The following is a 13951-nucleotide window of genomic DNA, read 5'->3' as shown; positions in this document are numbered from 1 at the left end:
ATATAAAATAATTAATATTATATAAGGTATCCCAAAATTATAAAAATTTGCCGAAATATGAAAAGTTGCATTAGCCTTTCCCCCCATCACAATCTCCAATAATCTTCTGCTTACACACAGTACACTGTTTTGTTGAGTTTTTAAATATAAAGAAATCAGCATGTTTTAAATGGACGTACAGCCTTTTTTGCAAGGACTAGAGTGTTGAGTGGTTAAGCTTCCTAAATCATATCTACCTTTTATAAAAATCATCATGTGCAATTCTAACATGTCTAAATTAATGAAAAGAGGTAACCATTATGGAAGGACAGACAGACTTACGGACTGACCAAAGTTGCATAAGCTTTTATCCCCTGACAAGATTTAATTGCAGAAAAAAATACAGAAATAGTTATTTTATATTATAGACAGCTTTCCGCGGATATTTAAATGAAAAAATCTTCGCTACTTAAGGATGTTGTCATCATTGTTTTTAATAAAGTTAAAGAACAGCTAATATGCAAAATATTAAAATATGCTGTTTTTATCAAATATTCATTAAAAAAAGTTAAGTAGAAAAATGCATAGCTTCAAGTAGCCTCATACATAATTTATCAGGAATTTAAAGGGATAAGACAATGGCCAACAAATTGATGTATTACCACAATAATTACCCTTCTGTAGATTACAATTAGTGGTTCAAACGTTGAGACACTAAACTTAATAAATCAACCAATAAATATTTAATAAAAGTTCCCAAAGTTGTTAAGCCAACATATAAGAAAACATCATTATAAAATTCTGGGGAATAGTTTAATAAACAGTACAATGTCCCCTACCTCCCTGCATATTAAGATATATAAGTTGGAAGGAATTTTAATGTTAGAGGGAGATTTGAATCTTCATCAAATTTTAAGTTTTTTTTTTATAAAATTCGTTTTTTGTATAATTCTTTATCTAAAAGCGGAAATACAATTTAAGTTAATTAATTTTGACCAATAGGATAGGTGGATTGGAAACTACCTACGCTCTAATTAGTTGAATGATGTACGACACTTAGGCTTCTCCTATCAGAGCGCAGATAGTTTTCCATCCACCTATCAGAGATGTCAAAATTAATTAACTTAAATTGTATTTCCGCTTTTAGATAAAGAATTATAGAAAAAAACGAATTTTATAAAAAATCCTTAAAATTTGATGCAGATTTCAAATCTCCCTCTAACATTTAAATTCTTTCAAACTTATATATCTTACTGCATATTAATTCTTTAAAAAAAACTCCTTCATTCAGAGAGATTGTGTAAATATACTGAGGTGAACAAACCATCAGTGTTAGAATTTTTTTCACCAAATATTCGAATAAACTGAAGGAGGAAGGAGTAATTTTGTTTATCATACTTGTACACAGGGAATTCTATTGAATTTTGATTGGTTGATTCATTTAGTTGAGTGTCAAAAGTTTCAACCGCTAATCTACAGTAAGGTTAATTTGATTATTATCATTGGGGTATTTATTTAATGCCCATTGTCTTTTCCCTTAGCATCCCTGAAAAATGTTTCCATCATATTATGAGTGGCGGGTTATAAAATGTTTGAAAACCAGGGATCTAAGGGATAAGACAGTGACTGATATTTTTAAATCATCCCTAATGATTATATATAAATATTGGTCGAAACGTTTGGATCCTCAACTTTATGACCTAACCAATCAAAATTCATCAATAGTCCCCAAAGTTTTTGAGCCAATGAATAAGAAAATGTTATACTAAAACTTTGGGGACTAGTGTAAAAAACAGCCCAATGTCCCCCCCTCCCTCCTTGGTACTGGAAAACTGTACTTGACATTCATTCATAATAATAATGGGTATAGAATTCATGTGGATATATTGACAGGGAAAAATTTGTCGTATATTTAGGTTGCTAATATGGACCTTATTTATTGGTCAGTTTATTCATCCAATAGGAGGGGAGGGTATGGGGTTATCATTTATAGCCAGCTGAGAGTATTACTTTATCAGAGTACATGAAAATCTGAGGCAACATCCAAGTAATAATATATCGATTTTCATAATCAACAAGAAGGATTAAATCCACTATTATATATAAATTGATGTCCTAACCCAATGATGACAAACAAAATTACCTCTTCTTTAGATAAAATTATTGGTGGAAAAGTTAGAACACCTTAAATTTCTACCAACCAATCAATACTTGTTAAAATACCATCGAATGAGATACCGTGTTTATAAAACTTTGGGTACCAGTATAATTTACAGTCCAATGTCCCCTCCCCTTCCTCCCTGGCGTAAGTACTTTGACAATGTGAATGTTCCTAAATGCATTGAAAAATATTCATGCAAAAAATGTTCGAAAAAAAATAAGACATTTTTATGCAAATTTTTGGCATTAACACCCACATTTTAAATGGGTACTTTTTAAATACCCCCTTTAAATTTAACACATTATAATCAGGGTGGAAGGGAATATTGGGTTGTTTATTACACTAGTTCCCAAAGTTTTATAATTAAGTTTTGTTATTCGTTGGATTAAAACTTTGGGGACTTTTATTGGATTTTGATTGATTGTTTCATTAAGTTGAGTGTCAAAACGTTTCAACCACTAATTGTAATCTATAGAAGTGATAATTTTATAAATTTTTTTTTCTAAAAGATTGGCATCTGAAATTCTTTCAGCATATTCCCTAATTAATTGGCAACTGATCATAAGTAAAAAAAAAGGTTTGTTTCAAATAAGAAGAATATACAATTTTGTTTAGACTTACAAATTAATGATCTGCTTATAAAGTTCTGACACTCTACAAAGGTTATTGTTCGTTTGTCATTTCTTCTGATTTTAGTGCTTCACTTTTATAGATGTTGTCATTCTTATAAAATGAATTGAAGGGAAGGTAGTTAATTTCCTATTTTCCAAAATAGGGGGGGGGGGGTCCATAACAAGGCACTACCAAGGGAAATTGCTAAAGATTTTTTATTTATGTTCAAGAAGGAGAATAGGGAGTTTAACCAGGGAGGGAGGAAGAGGACATTGGACTGTTTTTTAAACTAGTCCCCAAAGTTTTCTTATTCGTTGGGGTAATAACTTTGAGGACTTTTATATTGAATTTTGATTGGTCAGTTCAATAAATTGAGTGTTTAAACGTTGTAACCATTAATTGTAATCTACAGAAGGTGAAGTTTTGTGTATCATCATTGGTGATGTGCATCAATTTATAGGCTATTGTCTTATCTATGAATCTGTCTGTTAAAGTGAAATTCTATAGGGGCCACGAGCTATGTGTAACTCTGCCCACAGGGTGGAGACCCTATGCAGACTTTTAATTGGGTCTTTGAATATCAGCCAATGTCGTCAGAAATATTAACACAGCCATGTCGCTTCAAAAGAGCAGAAAACAATTTGATAGAAGACGAAAAAGGTCCCCAATTATCCTAATAAAAAAGTTTTTATTAGTAAATATTTAGGGTTATATAATTATTCATTACCATATCTTTAAATTAATCAGCCCGTATGGTTCTACCCCACAATGTCATTAATTGGGATTTTTTAATAGCCATAGCTGATCTATAATTTCTTTAAAGATTGATGTACATCCCTAATGATGATAAACAAAATGTAGATCAAAATTCCAAAAAATACCCAAAGTTTTCAAGCAACGAATAAGGTAACAATATAAAACTTTGGATACCAGTGTAATTTACAGTCCAATAACCCCTTCCTTCCTGATATGATATAGTAGTAAGTTTATTTTTTTGTCTTAACCTTAAGATTTCGATTACTACTCAACCGATTGAGTCCTCTGTTTCAAGGAAGCTTTACATTGGCCCCAGGATGGTTTTAAACTATGATTTTTTTTATTTAAGCCTTAGAACGGTTTTAGACTAGTTTTATGCTCTCTTGTCCCTTTAAATACAGAGCCCCTAAATGCTAGGTGCGCAACCGCTGGTATATTAGAATTTAAATATTTTTAAAATTAGATTTTTCTACTGTTCCCTTCCCAAACCCCCCTCTTCTTAATGCCCTTTAAGAAGTCCATTTAAGGAAAGGCTTATTATTATTATACCAAGGCATAACTGTTTGGGAAAGGAGTAACATTTACAAGAATAGGAATATAATACACAGTGATCTAAAGGGATAAGACAATGGCTGATAAATTAATATGCTTTCACAATCTTACACAAAACTATTCCTTCTGTAGATTACAATTAGTGGTTACAACGTTTTGACAATTAACTAAATGAACCAACCAATCAAAGCATTGTTTCAATTAGTACAAATTTATGTATAATAATTTTTATTTTATTTAAAGCAATTTAAAAGTAAAAAGTAGAGATAAAACTTACAGAATTTTTATAATAATCAGGTCAAATCTTTTTAATTTCTTTGGCTATTCTAGAAGTTAGGGTTTCATAAGAATTACAATGGATATAGAAAACATTTGGATATTATATGACAGAGAAAAATTGTTGTCAATTTAGGTAACTAACATGAACTTCATTTATTGGCCAACTCGTTCATATAGTAGGAGGGTGGGGATGGGGTAAATAGGCAATATCGTTATTTTAGCCGGCTGAGAGTATCACTTTAAGAGAGTACTTAAAAATCTGGTGCAACATCCCATATATCATATATACACAGTGCCTTCCAAGGTGCTTTGACTTTAGTGTCAGAACCTAAATTGGGACATAGTGCATTTCATTACCCCAGGTTAGGTAACTTCATTTCACTTTTCAATAAAATCTAAAATGCAGCGGTTTTTGAAAAAATTAGATTTAAAAATTTCAAGTTCAATTTTCACCCACTAGGAGTTACCGTATAATCATGACAAGAAAAGCAAAGATTATTTATTTAAAATTTTGAACAATTTTGCTTTTATAAAGTAAGTCATAAAACATCTCTATATATGATTTATTTAAGGCTGAATTTACGTGACCTTAGCAAAGCAATTGATAAAAATGGCCATTAATTAACTCACTTCAGGAGTGGTTTTCTGAAGAACTTTATAAAAGCAAAGTTGTTCAAAATTTTAAATAAATAATCTTTGCTTTTCTTGTCATGATTATGCGGTAACTCCTAGTGGGTGAAAATTGAACTTGAAATTTTAAAATTTAATTTTCTGAAAAACCGCTGCATTTTAGATTTTATTGAAAAGTGAAATGAAGTTACCTAACCTAGGGTAATGAAATGCACTATGTCCCAATTTAGGTTCTGACACAAAAGTCAAAGCACCTTCGAAATCATTGTGTATATCGATTGTATTAATACTCTTCAATGTAGTGCTCTTTGGCTGTATGCAATAGCAATGAATATTTTGTCAGCTATATATTTTCTTTTATAAATACACAACTGACAATATAAATATATATATTCTATATACAGGGTGTCACACTATAGTGTATCAGCTATATATTTTCTTTTATAAATACAACTGACAATATAAATATATATATTCTATATACAGGGTGTCACACTATAGAGTATCAGCTTTATATTTTCTTTTATAAATACAACTGACAATATACATATATATATATATTCTATATACAGGGTGTCACACTATAGAGTATCAGCTATATATTTTCTTTTATAAATACAACTGACAATATAAATATATATATTCTATATACAGGGTGTCATACTATAGAGTATCAGCTATATATTTTCTTTTATAAATACAACTGACAATATAAATATATATATTCTATATACAGGGTGTCCCCCTATATAGAGTATCAGCTATATATTTTCTTTTATAAATACAACTGACAATATAAATATATATATTCTATATACAGGGTGTCCCCCTATATAGAGTATCAGCTATATATTTTCTTTTATAAATACAACTGACAATATAAATATATATATTCTATATACAGGGTGTCCCCCTATATAGAGTATCAGCTATATATTTTCTTTTATAAATACAACTGACAATATAAATATATATATTCTATATACAGGGTGTCACACTATAGAGTATCAGCTATATATTTTCTTTTATAAATACAACTGACAATATAAATATATATATTCTATATACAGGGTGTCCCCCTATATAGAGTATCAGCTATATATTTTCTTTTATAAATACAACTGACAATATAAATATATATATATTCTATATACAGGGTGTCACACTATAGCGTATCAGCTATATATTTTCTTTTATAAATACAACTGACAATATAAATATATATATATTCTATATACAGGGTGTCACACTATAGCATATCAGCTATATATTTTCTTTTATAAATACAACTGACAATATAAATATATATATATTCTATATACAGGGTGTCACACTATAGAGTATCAGCTATATATTTTCTTTTATAAATACAACTGACAATATAAATATATATATTCTATATACAGGGTGTCACACTATAGAGTATCAGCTATATATTTTCTTTTATAAATACAACTGACAATATAAATAAACATATTCTGTATACAGGGTGTCCCCAATGATGATAAACAAAATGACCTTTTTTGTAGATAGAAATAATGATGAAAAAGTTTTGACATTTCACAAATTTTGAAACAACCAATAAATTTTTTTAAAAATTAACTAAAAGTTTTTAAGACAAAAAATAACGTAGTTATAAAACTTTGGGTACCAGTGTAATTTACGTTCCAAAGTCCCCTCTCTTCCTGATATTAAGAATTATCGCTAGAGATGTATTGTCAAAGGAAATAAGATATCTTTTAAAAAAATAATGACTTATTTCAATTTAACCTTTATATGGATATATGTTATACGTGGATATATTGACAGGGAAAATTTGTTGTCAATTTAGGTTGTCAATAAAGTCCTCATTTATTGGTTCATTAATCCAGTAGGAGGGAAGAGAATGGGGTAAAAGGAAGGGATAGAGTGTTTTGTTATTTTTGCCAGCTGCGAGCATCACTTTAATGAAAATCTAATGCAACATCCAAGTAATAATATATCAATTGGACCTTTATTGATAGTATCTTTATATGTCTTTCACGAAAACAAACATAGAAATTAAAAATAGGATATATTTAGGGCAATAAATATCATTAGTGTCGTGCACAGTGATTTACCAGGGGGGAGGGGGTGAAACCAATTACGGGGGTCAAAAAGAGTAAGGTAGACCATCCCAATTTAAGTTTTAACTACCGTATGATAAAAATATTTTAAAAGTAAAAGTTTTCAATAATTAGTGTCAGTCCTAAGTCCGTCCTAATTTAGGCATTGTTAGAATTGTCCTATTGATTTCAACCTTTATATAATGATTCCTGAAACTGTTAGGTTAAAAAATAATATTCTGCATATTAAACATTGCAATTTTCAATGAATATTAAAATAAAATTATAAATTGATGCCAGTTTTGTTAACCCAGGCCTTCAGCCCCTCGTTGTTAACAATACTGATTTTAATCTATCCGCGGAAAGCTGTCTATAATACGCTTGGGTCGCCTCCGGGTTCCAGGGACAAATGCAATCCTTTATCACAGGACTACAATCTCTCACCAATGTCTCCTTTCCAGATCAGCGACACATTAATCCCTGTTTCGACAAATATATTTAACCTTAGAATGGTGATATTATTTGACACCAATCCTAAACCCAAATATATTTAAGGGATAATCTTTTGCCTATAAGCCCTATTCCGAAAATGGTATTAAAATATTATTGATAACTTTTTATTGTTATTTGTGCTAAGAATTTATTTTATTCCTAGGTAGCTAACTTTGCCGACACTTTTGGACTGGAAGTATCAATTGTGATTACTAGAGCCATGCGAACATGACTACAATTTTCCGTTCTGCTGCCTGTATCCCCGTGAGGCGTGAAGTTCTTTGTTAGGTACCTTTGTCAGGTAAGAAAATCACTAGGCTAGCCCCGAACCGATCTTCCAGAGTATTAGCAAAGCAAAACTACCTTTAAGACGTGAACTTATTCAGAGTTCTAATCCGAAAATGTTAAATTGTCCGAATAGATAACGATCTCCAACTTTCCTATACTTCAGAAGCTGGGGGAGGATACAGTTGTTAGTGCCGGCCGTCAGATAGCGTGCTATCATCAACCGTTGGTAGCCGAGCCACCACCGTACCTTCCCTGTGTTATTCCTATTTAGCCCCGTAGTGACTTGCGACTTGCTGGTACCTAGTACCGCGCTATAGGAGTTCTCTTCAGAAGAAAATTTGGAGATAACTATCCGTCCGGATGCCTAAGCCTTTAGGCCCTAAGAAGGACCTATCTTTAAATTTATCTCAATTGACCAACATCAAAATGATATTCTATAATTTATTTAACAAAGTATTATGAATTTATCTAACAAAACTTTTTATTTTCTAGGTGTGTTCCAAATGTAAAATCCTAAGTTTGAGCCGCCAAGACTCTCAAGAAAATTCCAAAGAAAGAGAAGGGAGTCTTCCCTTAAATTTTAGAAATTTTAAAAAGAGTTTGTGTGATATAACAATTCCGTAAAACGACTGACTGTTTCTCTTTTCCAGGTTTACTTTTATAGGCCCCGAAGCCTTAGGAAAAAGAGAGACAAAAATGATGACTTTTATTTTTTGTGTTGATTTTTATGTTTTATAGAAATTGGCGACCTGATTATTAAGATTTTGCATTTAAAAGTGTGTGCATATCTCAACTAAATTACAATAATCATTTCATAAATTAGTAAGATCACATTTTATTTTATTTTACATCAAGAATACATTAAACTATTGGTTTCAAATTAGTTTTTCTAGTAATGTTTTTTCAATGTCCTCTTTAATTTTACAAATTTTCATTCTTTTAATTTAGTTTGTTTATCACGAAACCTCTAATTTTATGATTCTTGTGTTGTTTTACTAATGTTAATTTATACTGACAATATTTGCTAATAATTTTTTAGCTGTACTATGACCATTCTATTAGAAGGGTTATTGTCTCTAACATTGCCTTTTAGGGTCTTCGTTTTATAAATCTTATTTCCCCATTTTAATAAATAGGTCTTTATACATGCTTTTTTACTTAAAAATTATATTAAATTGTTTAAATTTGTCTAATTTTGATAATATTTTTATAGTCTTTCATTTTCATTAGAATAAATACATAATTTAAAGTATGGGTTGGATTTTTCCCCAGTAAAGCTACTCTACAAGTTATTCATAGAATCGGTTTAGGGGAAAAGGACGAACCACGCTGCGATAATTAACTATTCTAAAATGTGGGGACTTCATCATTGAAATGGGATAATGTTAATTTATAAGTATTTTGCATTGAGTAGGTCGCAATGCATATTAAACAATCAATAGATAGATATATTAGAATGGCTCAAAAAAATAAAATATCCCTAAAAATAGAAGCAGCTTATAGTGCATAATAAAAAATCACGGAAAACAATACAAATGACCAATGATAGGCCAGTATACATTTTACCATTGGTCAATGTAAATGTATACTGGCCATTTGTAATTTGTATTGTATGACGTAATTTTGTTATTTGGCACTACAAGATGATTCCTTAAAAGACCTATACAGCACTAACCCCTACCCCAATTAGTTTTGCGGGCATAAATCTACCTAACCCTGCGTGGCTACCCAGTATCCAATATAACCTTACCTAACCTAACCTAAAGTAATAAACAACCAAATAAAAAAACTACCTGTCCCTTATGGGGGTTTCAGTTTAAAAATGGTACTTTTTTGTGAATAATATTAATAAATGACTACTTATTAAAAATCCTAAATTTAAACTGTCTAATAATGTTAATTTAAAAAAAAAAAATTTTGACAGCATGTTAAAGAATCTTATTTAATAAAATATAAAGTTTTGATTCATGCTAACGCGAAACATATTGGTTCTTAGATATATTAATATTTGCATCCAGGGAGGCAGAGGACACTGCTAGATAAATTAATCCTTAACCCTTTCTTCCCCTATATAATGTTTACCAACTCCCAAAGGTAATGTAGGCATGAATAACTTATTTTCCATTGTCCATTCCCTGCTTTGCTAGTTAGCATCGCATATAAAATGCATTACAAGCCAATAATCCAATTTTTATGGCCTACTACTTGTTATGACAATATCTATAGAATAGATAGATAAATAGATAGATATAGATAGATAGATATATATAAGAAGCATTTCTAAAAAATAATTGACAGTCCCTAAAAAGCGTGAATGGCTTCGCATAAAATTATACACAATCTATAATTTTAAAGCAAGGAGGGGGGGGGGGGAGACATTGAGCTTTTTATTACTTTAGTCCCTAAAGTTATATGATAACGTTTTCTTATTCGTTGTCTAAACAATTATGGGCAATTTTATTGAATTTTGATTGGTTGGATTTATTAGTTTGAGTGTCAAAATGTTTCAACTTTTTGTTTTGTGTATTATTATTGGAAATGTACATCAATTTATCGGCCATTGTCTTATCCATTTAGATCCCTGAAGATAAATAGACAGATATTTCTAAAAATAAGAGATAAAATAAGATGCATAGCCCAAACAAGAAAACTGCAATATACCAAAACAAAGTTTTAAAAGAAATTAGTTTATGTGGAAATCTATATTTAGTAAATATAAAAAAAAATAGAGATGCATAATTTTCGAGAAGCTATATACTGTAATAAAGCAAGGATGACAACATCCATAAAAGCGAAGCTCTGAAACGGTAGGACAAACGAACATTAACTCTTATAGAGTGTCAGAATTGTATAATCAGAAAACTAACGTGAAGGTCTAAACATAATGTTGTTGCAAAATTGCATACATACGGGATACTGCATGAGGACATATTTTAAGAAGAAAAACATCGCTTTTAGATAGATAGATAAGTATTTTGACGTATCCCAAATAGCGTGAATCTTGTATTCAGCATAAAATTACACCCATTGCGGGGTGTTTTATCAAAACAGCTTAAAAATTAAGAAATATTGCAGGGATCTAAAGGGATAAGACATTGGCCGACTAATTGATGCAAATCCACAATGATAATACACAAAATAACTCTTTTGAAAATTACAATTAGTGAATGAAATGTTTGAAGACTCATTTTAATAAACAAACCAATCAAAATTAATTAAAAGTCCCCAAAGTTGTTGATCCAACGAATAACAAAACATTATTATAGAACTTTGGGGACTTGTGTAATAAACAGCCCATTGTCCCCTCTTTATCTAGTAACATTGACCTGATCTTAGAATATTAAAGTGGTTTTAGGCTATTTTTTGCTATTATATTAGAATCAAAATTTTGTTGTAATGTGAAACCTTCCTTTTGACCAATTTTTCCCCCACACGTCTGATTCGACACAATAATCATACATTGCTTCCGGGGAGGGAGGGAGGGAGGGAGGGGACAGTGGGCTGTTTATTACACTAGTCCCCAAAGTTTTAAAATAACGATTTCTTTATCGTTTGGGACTTTTATACAATACAAAGAGGGAGGAAACATTGGGCTGTTTATTACACTAGTCCCCAAAGTCTTATAATGAAGTTTTCTTATTTGGTAGCTTTACAACTTTGGGGACTTTTATTGGATTTTGATTTTTAGTTGAGTATCCAGACATTTTAACCAATTATAGTAATTTACAAAATTTGTGTATCATCTTTGGGATTTACAGAAATTATTAGCCAGTGTCTTATCCCTTTATATTCCTGCATTGCTTTATAGCTATTAGATTGTTTTTAGATTGTATGAAGCTTATGATCTCAAATAACTACTGAACCGATTGGGCTCTCTATATAAGATAAGCTTTACATAAGTCCTATGATGGTTTAGGCTATTCAATTTTATTTAAGTCTTGGGATGGTTTTAAGCTATTCGTCTAGCCCCTCTATCCCCCATTGGCTAGTATGACAAAATTTCCCCTTTTCTATACAATTACTGATGAAATGCTTAATAAACCAGCTAATCAAAATCCAATAAAAGTCCCCAAAGTTATAATGCAACGAAAAAAAATTACTATAAAACTTTTTGGACTAGTGTAATAAACAGACCAATGTCCCCTTTCTCCCTGATTATTACTACAGTCTTGTGTTGATATAAAAACATCAAAATTTTCATAAATTCATTCTTACTTTATAGAAACTTTTTTGTAAAGGCTAACCGTGGAAAAATAAGTCTACAACTTTTATGTTTTTCTTATGACACATTAAAATTCAAAACATATCCATGCATGGCGTTACAACAATACAACAAAATTTAAAAAAACATAGCATGATTTAGATATCTTGGATATTCTAACAAATATAATTAAAGTTTATCATTCCTAAGACAAATTGTACATTTTTTAGGCTAAATGTCCCATAATATAAAGAAGTAAAGTTTACTTGTCTATAGCTTAAGGTTTCTATAGCTACGTGACCGTAAAGTTCTCCATTTTAGTAAGTTTTACAAAGCTCCTGGGGTGGTTTTAGGCTATTTCAACCCCTTCTTTCAAATATAAAGCCGTTAGGTTCTCGGGGCGCATCATTATTATTATTTTTTTTTGTAAAAATATGGACACACTCTAAAAAATTACATATTCAAGGGGTATGATATAAAAATATATAGTGCATAAGATGGCGGGGAGGGAGGGGACATTGGAGTTAGACTGTAAATTACACTAGTACTCAAAGTTTTATACAAAAAAATAGTTCTTTCATTAGAAGGCCTGAAAACGTTGAGTAATTTTATTAAATCTCAATTGGTTCCTTCTAGGTTTAATAATTTTGATTTACAACAGGAGTAGTATAACTGTTTATCATAATTTGGGGTGTGGATTTGGTTTTCTGATCAATTGTCTTATCCCCTAGGATCTCTGGCGTTAGGAGACTCAAACGATAAAGTAAAACAACATCGTAAGTCTAATGTTGAAATTGGTAAATGGAATTATCTTTTTTTATTTTTAGAGAAGCTCCAGTTTGATTCTAGTCAGGTTGATAAAATTAGAAGGAAGGACAAACGGAAAACAACTCTTATACAGAGACAGTACTTAATAATCAAAATATTAATTTGTAAGTCGAAACAAAATTTTCAAAATAGCTTAAAACCACCACAGGACCAATAGTATATACCCTGAAGAGTAGAATCCGATCGGTTTCATGGTTACCGAGATCTTAAGGGACGGACAGATAGACATCAAGCTACTTTGTATTATAGATAAACTGCACACTTAACATAAAATTAACATGAGGTCAAAAGACCTGATAAGAATTGGCCAAATAAGAAGTAATCATTCAAAGACCCTATTGACCCATTAATTTATAATATTTTCTAACATATGCGCCCCTAGCTTCTAGGGGCAATGTATTCGATAGGGTAGAGAAGTGACGAATATGTATAGCCTAAAGCCATAAATACATAAATTAAATAGCCAAGGACCAAGACCTATGCTAAGCTTTTATTAAATGCAGAACTTCTCATTTGTTGGCCTAACAACTTTGGGGACTTTATTGATTTTGATTGGTTGGTTCATAAAATTAAGTGTCCAAATGTTTCACCCACAATTTGTAATATGCAGCAGGGGTAATTTTGTGTATAATCATAGGGAATGTGCAACAATTTATCGGCCAATATCTTATATCTTTAGATCTCTGATAAATAACCTAATCAGCCAGTCCAAATAAAAAATGTGAAATATAAACTTAATGTTTGTATTAGTAATATTAAAATTCTCATCATGTTGAGTATGTCATAAAGTAAACAAGGATGACAACATCCATGAATTGTGAGGCAAGATCATGGATTTAGATCAGCTGAAATAAATTTCCTATTCGAGCCCTAGTTTCCTAAAGTGTACAGCAGATAACCCAATTATTGCAGACCCTATTTTCAGCGACTCCGGTCAAATGGAAAAGCGATTTAATGTATAAACGATTTATACATTATACATTAAAAATTTTAAATTTTTCAAATTTAGATTTTTAAAAAAGTTTGAAGCTTTTTAGCTAGTAGCAAATATTGAGATAGGACGCGGAAGCTACGCACACTTTCGAAAAC

At 30.7% G+C, this 13951-nt stretch overlaps 1 protein-coding gene across 1 annotated transcript in view; it reads right to left on the bottom strand.

Annotated features, from left to right (window-relative positions):
• LOC145334425 (uncharacterized) overlaps window positions 1–13951 on the bottom strand; it is a 165005-nt gene that overhangs the window by 8708 nt on the left and 142346 nt on the right. The window lies entirely within an intron of this gene.

This window comes from Acartia tonsa, chromosome 12, assembly GCF_053477335.1.
Source record: "Acartia tonsa isolate MP-2025a chromosome 12, ASM5347733v1, whole genome shotgun sequence".
Classification (NCBI taxonomy): domain Eukaryota; kingdom Metazoa; phylum Arthropoda; class Copepoda; order Calanoida; family Acartiidae; genus Acartia; species Acartia tonsa.
This window is presented reverse-complemented; position numbering and strand designations above follow the sequence as displayed.